This window comes from Rhinolophus sinicus, chromosome 1 (genome assembly GCF_057876585.1).
Source record: "Rhinolophus sinicus isolate RSI-liver-muscle chromosome 1, RSI-T2T, whole genome shotgun sequence".
NCBI lineage: Eukaryota > Metazoa > Chordata > Mammalia > Chiroptera > Rhinolophidae > Rhinolophus > Rhinolophus sinicus.
The window spans coordinates 148,998,531-149,009,361 of NC_142501.1; positions in this window are offsets into that span (position 1 = coordinate 148,998,531).

Sequence of the window (10,831 nt, forward strand, 5' to 3'; positions counted from 1 at the left end):
ACATAGTAATATCTACTTTATAAGATTTGGAGAAGATACATTCAAAAGGATATATAGATGCTAAAATATAACTATCACGCATTATTAGATATTCAATATATACCTGTTCAGTCTGAAACTGAATCATCCATTAATCTTTTCTTACTAATGCCCAGGCACGGTTATAGTCATAATTCTATTCTTTTTCACTTTGTATATGTTTTAAAATCTCCATAATAAAAATAAAGCCTCTTTTAGGATAAATTTTGATGAGCTTTAGAATGCTAAAAACAAACAAAAAATACTCATAAAGTCATTTCATATCTAAGAAAAATGTTATTTAGATTCCAGTAGAGGAGATAAACTTAGTTTGTAAGATTTCATTTTTTTTCAATAGATTTTGGATGACACTAAACTCACTTGTGTACATATTTGCTTCAAGTTTATATATGCATGAAATTATTTTCCATTGCATATAACAATATCATGATTTTCCTAAATATGTTTTATAATAGTTACTGTAAGCCATGAAGCATAGCTCTGGAATCCTGGGGTGGGGGCTGGGGCAGGGGAGACAATAAGATCAGAAATATTCAACACTGCATCGAAAGCAATGGCTTTACTCATTTTAAGAAAATGTATCTATACTGCAGCAGAGGCTGGAATCCAAAATATGGTAAAATCTATAAATACTGATAATCAGAAGTCCTGCACAGCATTGGCTTCCAGTCATAATTTGGCCTTTTTAGATATATCTATCTTCCAATAATAAAGGAAGGGATAAACTATTACCATATGATTCTTCCCAAATTTCAAAATTATATGGAGTTCACTTCTTCCACTCATGGGCAAGATTCAGCTATCCTGAGTTAAACAAGTTTTCAGTTACATCATCTACTTTTTTTTTTTTTTTTTTTTAAATTGGGGAAGGGGAACAGGACTTTATTGGGGAACAGTGTGTACGTCCAGGACTTTTTTCCAAGTCATGTTGCTGTCCTTTCAATCTTAGTTGTGAAGGGTGCTGTTCAGGTTCAAGTTGTTCTTTCAGTCTTAGTTGTGGAGGGCACAGCTCAGCTCCAGTTCCAGTTGCCATTGCTAGTTGCGGGGGGCGCAGCCCACCATCCCTTACGGGAGTCGAGGAATTGAACTGGCAACCTTGTGGTTGAGAGCCCGCGCTCCAACCAACTGGGCTATCTTGGAGGCATCTCAGCTCAAGGTGCCATGTTCAATCTTAGTTGCAAGGCCAGAGCCCACCATCCCTTGCGAGACTCGAGGAATTGAACTGGCAACCTTGTGTTTGAGAGCCCACTGGCCCATGTGGGAATCGAACCGGCAGCCTTCGGAGTTAGGAGCATGGAGCTCTAACAGCCTGAGCCATTGGGTCGGCCCACATCATCTACTTTTGATGTTACATAATTCTCTAAAGGTCTAAAGGGAATGGTAGGTATGCCTTATTATTTTTAACATCACCCTCTTTTCACTCATCACAAGAAATAATACTGGTATAACCCTAAGTACTTTTGCTTTGAAACAACTCAAAAACTAATATACAATGCAACCCCTTACTGAAATGTAGACTTTGCTGGCAGAGTGGAAGTTACTAGTGTCCTACTACTTATAAAAGGGAGTCAAGGACTAGTAGGTGTTATAGATTATATACATTTTCAACACTTTATGGTCACTTACTTTATTTGCAAAAGTAATAATGTATAAATATGACCTTTTAGTACCAAAGCTGTGATTTCTGAATAAGTCACCCAAAGAAAAATTAGCTCTTATGAACATTAGCTTAGGCAACATCAATGGAATCTCGGAGAAATTTGTAAGAGGTGCTCTACTTGAAAATTAAAAGTTCACACTAAGCATGAAAAAAATAATATCTCCGCCTGGTTAAATAGGTTTTTGCATGGAGCAAAAGATTGTTTTACATTGTTGTTAATTCAATTATATGCAGTATTATTAATGTTTGTCATTAATACTGACATTCACACATCAAGTCATCTGTCATAGCATTGTCAGAAATCTATCAATTCTTTCATTATGATGAATTTTCATTCATTTCTATGATGCATTCATTAAAGCATTAGACTAGTCCATAAATTAAGCTATGAGATTATTCGATAAATAATTTGATGTTTACAAGTATCCATTCAATATTCCTTTAAAAAAATATTAAAGACATGGTTGTAGATTACATTTCTTGTCTCCTTTTTGGGTTATATTGATCCCCAACTCTCACTTTTTAAAGGGTATTTTACCTCTAATCCAAAGCAAGGTATACAGAATGATGAACAAATATTACTCTGAAGGCAGGCATATTGGAACATAATTCACACAAAGACTTCGTGCCATTGTACAATAGAAACTTCCTGACTAGAGGACCCTATAAACAAGTAATATCATTACATCAGAGAACCCTATAAAGGAGGTCTTCTAGTAAGACATATACCATGTTTCCCCTAGCAGAACAATCAGCTGTAATGCGTCTTTTGAGCAAAAATTAATATAAGACCCAGTCTTATTTTACTATAAGACTGGATATATAATAATATAATATAATATAATATAATATAATATAATATAATATAATATAATACCAAGTCTTACATTAATTTTTGCTCCAAAAGATGTATTAGAACTGATTGTCTGGCTAGGTCTTATTTTTGGGGAAACATGGCATTAACCAGTCCGATACACTGAAAGGAAGCCTTTCTCCTTTGGTTTCTCCTGGTTACTTTTACTTGGATTTACAGAAATCTCCCACCTGCAGGTTCACTAGGACTGTTTCTGTTTGAAGAGAAAAATATATCAGCAGCCTCAGTCTCACAATCATGTAGAGCTGAAATTTAGTCACATTTCCAGTTCTGGTGTTTCACAGGCAATGACTATCAGCTAATTTACAATTCCCACCACTGCAGCCTGCTACCCCCACGGACTGTTGTTCCAGCAGTCAGGTTATGCTGTACCCAGAAAGAGCAAGTTGTTCCCGAAATCCAAACCCTCCCCACTCTACTTCCTCCGTAGTGTAACCTAACACTTTTCAATATGAGAGTTTTGAAACACATGCATCAGAGTCACTAATGTTTACTTGGTAAAAACATAGTTCCCTGGATGTAGTTTATATAGGAACTCTCTGAACTATCTTCCCAAGTTTTCCATAAATCCAAAACTGTTCTAAAATTTAAAGTATATTTTAAAAAATGCATCTCCCTAGGGTGCAAGCTATATCTGCTAAATCATAATTTCTAGAAAAGGTGTGAAGGAAATTACCTTGTAACAAACACCTTCGCTGATTCTTAGGCACACTCGAGTTTTCCTAAAGTCTACCAACGGGCCTATGCCCTTTACACTCTCTTCAGTATTGTCCAATTGGCTGACTAATCTACCTTCAATGAGAACCTGGGACCATAGATGCTAGTGTCATTTTTTGTCTATGCTCAAGTTCTTGGGTATCTATTAAGAAGAGCTTCCTAGGCAGAGAAATTACATCTTCACCTGAAAGCAAATATAAGCATGCCAATCCACCAAGTGGTCTCCTGAAATTGGTAACTGGCATAAACATCAAGCTTCCCTCACTAGATCCAACCTCAAGTAATGGACTAATAGAAGTACCCCTGCTAACTCTCTTGGCCTTGGCCATGAAATGCCTTCCACTGCCACAACACTGAGTGACGATGGAGGCTGGAAAGAGTGTGATAAATGCTATTTGGGAAAAAATAAAAAAAGAGAGAAAAAAATGCCTAGCCATCAAAAGATTCTAAAAATTAAATAAAGAGGCGTAGTAAATAAGATTATTTAAGGTTCCTTATGCCTTTCTAGAATCATACAGTTAATTATTTCTTTCTTGTACTATTTACTTCTACTTATTTAAAATGAATTTCCCATTAAGTAACCACAAAATACAAGTTATTAACTAGTTACTTGACTGTACTGACTGAAATTTCATGCCTAACTAGAGAAAAAGCTGAAATATTAAAAGGAGATGCTGAAACCTGATTAACATCATCTTTTGCTGGGGAGCCTGGGTCAGGCCTCCAGGCCCCCTGTGCTGCTTTCATTCAGTGGGGACCATGCCAGAAACAACTAGCCTTTGTGAAGAATTGTTTAAAAATGAATGTGCTGAAGATTTTCTGATTCACATTCATTATCCACTGACCTGCTCTCAATGGATTTCACAAAAGGAAGCAAAACTAATTACCTCAGGCCAGGCTGTCTGAGAAATAATAGCACAGTGATTTAGAGAAAAGCATTCATGCTGTAGAGGCCTTTTGGAATAGTCTGTATTTCTTAAATTAAATATCACATTTTTTTATGATAAAACTTTTGCATTTGAACTAATGCACCATCATTTCTTTTTTAAAAATCAGTACTAAACAATGAAGACCTTTGTGAGCTCAATATCAATAACATCAATTTGCTTCATAGTATCTTAACATACTTGAAAAGAGGCTTGTAAAGTATAGCACATTATAAGTGTGGAGGGGGAGCTTTAGAAATGAGGGGAAAAAATTATCATAAACCACTGGGAAGTCATAGAGTAAGTTATTTATTCAAGCTATTTGTTATCTGTCTTAATTGACCACAAAAAAATAATAATAATTTTGTTGTTTCTTAACAGCATGCACATAATAGATAAAGACGTGTTCTAATGAAACCTGTTTTATTACAAGTGTATACGGATCTTATCGATATGCAGGGAAATTCTGGAAATATTTTTTTAGCTTAGTATAGAAAAAGTAGCAGTGACAACTAAGATATTTAGTACTTTGGGAGGAGGGGAAACTATCAGCTTTTGGTTAGTACAAATACAAAGTGTGGAGTCAGTGCATTCCGAAACACGTAGAGGTCACAAGACCTTAGAGAAAAATGGACAAAACAAAAAGGGAGGAGATTGTAAAATGATAACATTCATATGACCACAGATGTGAGGAAAATTAAGAACACGGTGGGAATTTGACCAAATACTGGATAGAACATTTACTCCCAGAAGTCCTAATTACAGTGTCCTTTCTTTGCTAAAGAATAATCATATGCAAATTAGTAAAGAGGAGTTAGAGACAGACTTCACTCTAGTGGGCCAGTTGGCTCCACTTTGGATGAAGTCTGGAAGGATTTGGAAGATAATTATAATGTATTAGAAAGTTAAGGTCAAGAGGAAAACAAATTGGATTATACATAAAATGATAATGTAAATCCCATTGGAAGAATTGAGTTAGATCCATGGAAGTTGTTTCTCCTACTGAGCATTGTAAAGTTACTTGAAGCAGCACATCACATAATTGATCTATACATTGTTTCACCACGAGTGCCTGAAGAGAACCCTGGGCCAGCAAAGAGAAGCTCAGTGGGCTTCCTTGGAACGGGGTAAAGGAGGAAGGCTGCTGCTTCCAGTCTTCTCCTGCCTGTTGTCACATAGGAGAGGGCTATGGGATTGCAACTGGAACTCAACTGGTAAAAATCACACTCATCTCTCTCTCTTTTTCCCCTTATTTTAATGTCCACTTCTCCCTACGGAGGAAAGCAAATAGAAAGTTCTCCATTAAATTAATGAAGAGAAATATAATTGTACCACTTTATCTAGTTTTAATTTGTAGATAATTCCTGTAAATTCCAAGATCATAGGAAAAACAATTTTTTGAGTCTAAATGAAAAAAAAATGACAAAATGAGAAAATAATTAGTATTTACAGGAATAAGCAAGTAAATGTATAATATTTGGTTATTCACAATTGGCACAAATAGAACCGTCCTATGGTAAGACCAAACATTCATGTAAATATTCAGGTACAATATATTACATATTTTATACTAAATAGGCAAATTTTATTTTTATAATATATATTTGATTGATCCAACATAATGATACCGGTTGGAAAACATGTAATTGTATTATAGTTGTTTTTACAATTGTATTAACTCTTTTAACATTCTGTCAAACTGGTTATCATTATTTGTTCTTTGCTTTCTTTCTAATACTATCATAGAAGTGACTGTCATTTGGCAAATGTTACTCAAAACACTGCGTAGAGCTTTTCTTGATGCCCTACCGCAGAATCCACTACCTACTCTGTCTACTGCCTGTTAACCTTGTGTTAATGTCTCTATTATTACATTATCACATTATAATTAGAGATGTGCCCTTAATACACTTTTTGGTTGAATGTCAAATAGTTGACTGTTAAAATCAGTGTTTGGGGGAAGCTAACTAATATTATTATAGAATGAACTCATGGAACTTGAGGAAAAATCTGAAAAAAATCCCAAAAAGTTAATTATGATTACAGTTCCACTACTAAAAATGTTAAAAGTCAATTTTAACAGTTTGACTTTTCAATTAGGAAAGACAATTTTTCCACTCATTTGTAAGTGTGGTTCATGGGTGTGTAAATGTTTTGGGGTAATCCTGCCAATTTAGGAAACTGTTGATGGTAATGTTGCCACTAAGTTTGAAGATTTTCTATTATTTAGGTAAGGATTAATCAGATATTGAATTCCTGTAATTTTATCAAACCCGTCCCTCAAATTGAAGTTACCTGCATTGCTCAAAGAAGATTGCACATTTTCAGAGGACTTTAAAAGTATATTCATTTATCTTAATCTTGGATTTAGAAATACAGCAATGAAGAAATTTAATTGGTTTCAGTAAAACAAATCTCAAAATTCAGACCTGCGTCTCAGCTTTCATTCCATACACACTAATTTCAGTAAGTCCTGTGAAGCATAATGTTGGGAGCCTCTTTATAGCAGGTACAAAGTAAGAAATATTTCTGCTCTCAAGTCACATCATTTTGGTTATTTCTTTAGCAGGTTCTAACAAATAAACTATGTTCTCTACAAGCAAGTTGTTTTGAGAGTTGCCATTGTTATTGGCAGAATACTGTGGTAAATCCTTTTTAATTCAACCTTTTAAAAATGTAATAGCTTCTATTCCATTTTGTTTGAACATCTCATATATGACAAAGCAGTTCCATCATCTCTTTTATGTAATGTAGATGTTTTTTGGATTAAGTAGAGTGATAACTTTAGCTCACTGTTTTCCTGCTTAAGGGCAGTAATTCTGTTTCATCTTCTGTGTTATAATTATTTTTCTAACATACAACTGAAGGATGTGAAAAATATCCATCATCTGCTTATTTACATGTCACTCCTAGCATTCATCACATTTGTTTCATTGTCACCATTATATGATATTTGCTTCACTGATTTGCCATTCCATAAATAGTTCATCAATGATATCAACTCAGTTGTTAGCTATGTGAACCCTAGAAATTTCTCAACAAGTAAAGCAGAGTAATTAAAGTCTCCATTAACTCAGCAGAGCAAAACTTAAAAAAAATATACATGGTTGTATCTCTATGTCTAAATGTCTGATTATAAAAATAAGAAAAATACTGACTCTGTAATATTACTAATTTATTTGTTGGCATATTAAAACAAATAAACAAAAAACTATGGTTGTATTTTTGTCTAAATGTGTGATTATGTAAATAAGCAAAACACTGATTCAGTAAAATTCTAACTTTTATTGGTCTGCATAGCAGAATGTAAGTCAAGAATAGTATTTCAGTAACATCCTTATGAATATTTTGTCACTTAGAATTTATACCTTGGGTTAAATTAAAAATCTTCAATATCCATCCACAGAAAATGCTTGTCATTCTATTGCAGTCATTTCAATAAGACTGCTCAAAATTTTTGCCTCTATAGACTTAAAATCATCAGAAAATCTATTCGTAAATCATTTGTGAAAACTGTGTTTTGAAGTTTGATAAATGAAAACAAAAAAAAAATGTCTTTTATTATGCCATTTTTCTCTAAATTTTAAGTTTTCCTTACTGTTTTTTTATTATCAGAACTGCAGAGATTTATCATAGATATTTTGGAGTCTTTCTCCCTCATGAATTTTGTTGTGGCATCCTCCTCGTAATTCATTTTCTGAACTTTTAAAGAATTCCTGAAAAGGAATACTAAGGCCAAATCCAAGTTTCCATGCTCCCCAAAATATGTGTTTATATGAATACTCTCTCCAGTCAACTATGTGAATCAAAAGACAATGGACATCATTTTATTTCTCTCTTTTAGTGTCACAAATACAGCATGCCAAATACTAGGCACTCAGAGAACATTTGTTGATTGAAAGAATATATGTTTAAAATGATACAGCTTGATATAATAAAAAGTATTGTATTTGCATTCAGAAAGATATATTTCTTTCCATTTGCTAGCATTGTGATTTGGGCAATTTAACTATTACGTTAGTGCAAAAGTAATTGTGGTTTAAAAGGTTAAAAAATAATTGCAAAAACCGCAATTACTTTTGCACCAACCTGATAACATCTTTGAACATAAAATTTCTCTACCTGAGGAATTGATAGTTATACCAAACTACCTGAGGTATGATAGTTATAGGTGTAGTTTAAAACAGCATCACAATGCTTGCCATCCCATAAGTGCTCGATAAGGTGGGTAATAGAAGGAAAGGAAAGAAGGAATGAAGTACTTAATGTTTGCATTGATTAAAGAACTATTTTCTGCCATTTATAAGCACATATTTAAAGATCTAATTTACTGGACAGAATTTATTGAAATTAAAAAAGATAGTATTCCTCCATTAAAATTACAAACTTTTTTCTTTGTCACAGGATAGTTCAGGGATAAATTTCAGACATCAAATACTTTCTCAGGAGTCTGTTGAAGTTTATGCATTTACTCCTCAATATCAAAAATGAACAAATCTCATTTGTCTAATGCATGAGAATAAGTGTTTCTGCATTTGGGTCATGTTTCTACCAAATTATACAAAAACCTCATAAATCATTATATTATCTCCTCACAGTCTCCCTTATTTCTAATAATTGGTAGGGCTATTTCTTGGCTTGCAACAGCAAACTCAAAGGAATCTCTCCACTTAAGTGAGCTCTGCAGACTTCCATATTTCTATGAGAAATGACCTCAATTACTCATATTCTTCACTGTTTTTAATTCCCTTAAGTATTGCAAAAGTATATTAATCATCGCCATGTCCCAAATGTTAACATTCCCATCAGTCATTTCAATTTTCTCAGGTTTGATCACTGGTACCAATCACTCTTTATATAAATACTGATTAAATTCAGGTACAAAAATGTGCAAATATCTTCAAGTTAATTAAAACATGCTATATTGAAGCTCTAGTAAATATTTTCCTATTTTGGTGGCTGATTTTCCCACCATCTATATAATTCATATCTGGAATATGTCACACTTGACAAACATGCTAATTATTTTTTTAAACTATGATCTTTTATTTATTTTTGTCTACTTGTTTTATGTTGCAGGCATGGTGATGATCAAGCTCTTAGTGTTATTGTATATCTGTCATTTCTATCATTTCTGTTCTATATTTTTACTTTATATGATATATAATTTACTACACTGAACACAGTGTAATATCTTCAGTATGGACTGGTTCATTTGTTACTGTAAAATAACCCTCTCTGCACTGCATATTTCTTTCATTCTCAAATAAATAATCACATACTAATGTAGATTGTACTGTTTGGGGCATGAATGTTTGCCTTTTTATTGGTTTTGTTCCTTCCAACTTTCTTTTTTCATTTTTTTTAATGTGTCTCTCATTTTTAACACAAACCACTGTCACTTTAAACATCCACTAGCCTATCCACAAAGAAGCAAACAAAACATTACCCTGAAGTCAGATCTCAGAAAGATTTTTATACCTTATCTCTTAACTAGAGAGCACATATCCTTTTATCCTCTCTGTACTTATAATCTTTTGTTTTTAATCCCTATTCTGTGGCTTGACATTCTGTATTTCTCCTTATAGTGCTTTCAGTCTTGCCTCAGCACTATTCATAGTCCAGAAGTGCGGGTGCCGATATAACCAGTGAGACTGTTAAATCTGGCACCTCAGGAAGAGTAATGTCAGCATCATTGAAACCTAAGTGGTAACTGTTTTCTCTCCCCAATTTTTTTTTTTTTTTTTTTTTTTTTTTAACAATGGGTCATCCATAACTGAATAAAAAGGCCCTAGTACCTTATACCTAAGGACTCAGGAGTATTCTTGGGTCACCTGTGCATCAAAATATAAACAAGACTTCGGTAAGGGCTGCAGATCCAAGAAAGTGGGTGAATCTGTCCCACCCTCACTCTGCCTGACTAGAGAAGAAACCTGGAGAGTGCAAACCTGGGCAGGTTTGTAAAGTCCAGCCCAGAAATTGTAAAGTCCAGCCTGCACACTGAAGGAGTAGGATAGAGAAGAGTTTGGATGCAAATGAAAGGGAGAACTCACCAGAGCTGCCTGCCTCCCCAGGGTGACACTTCAAGGGTTTAAGCAGTATGGGAGTGGCAGCTGCAGCAGTGGTCTCTCCCTCAAATGACACAGAAAGTGGACACCTTCCCATGGAGGAGGTGGAAAGCGAAAGTGGTGAGTGACAGCCTGGCTACCCCAGTTGTGCAATTTGCGGCTGGAGAAACCCATTTCTCTCCAGAAGCACCCTGATGTCTGACGAGGGACCAGTATTACTAAGGGGAGGAAGGAGAAAGAGAAAGAAGCAGATAAGGGTATCAAAGGGCATTAAAGGAAAGCAGTTCCCCCTGTCTGCTTCAGAACTTCAGCAGAAAGCCTACCCACAAGCCTCTGGGAGTACCCCACTCGAGGTTCTTCCCACCAGGTGTGGGCACCCCTAAAGCTCCAGTTACTAAACCCACACCTCCCTCTACTCTCTTGCCCTCTCCTTGTGCATGCTACCGAATGTTGCCACAAGAGCTCAGGCAGACAGGAAGCTTGCTCAGAAAACAGGCCAAGATTAGTGGGCAAGGGCGAAACCACAAACTTGAGCTATAGCGCCACC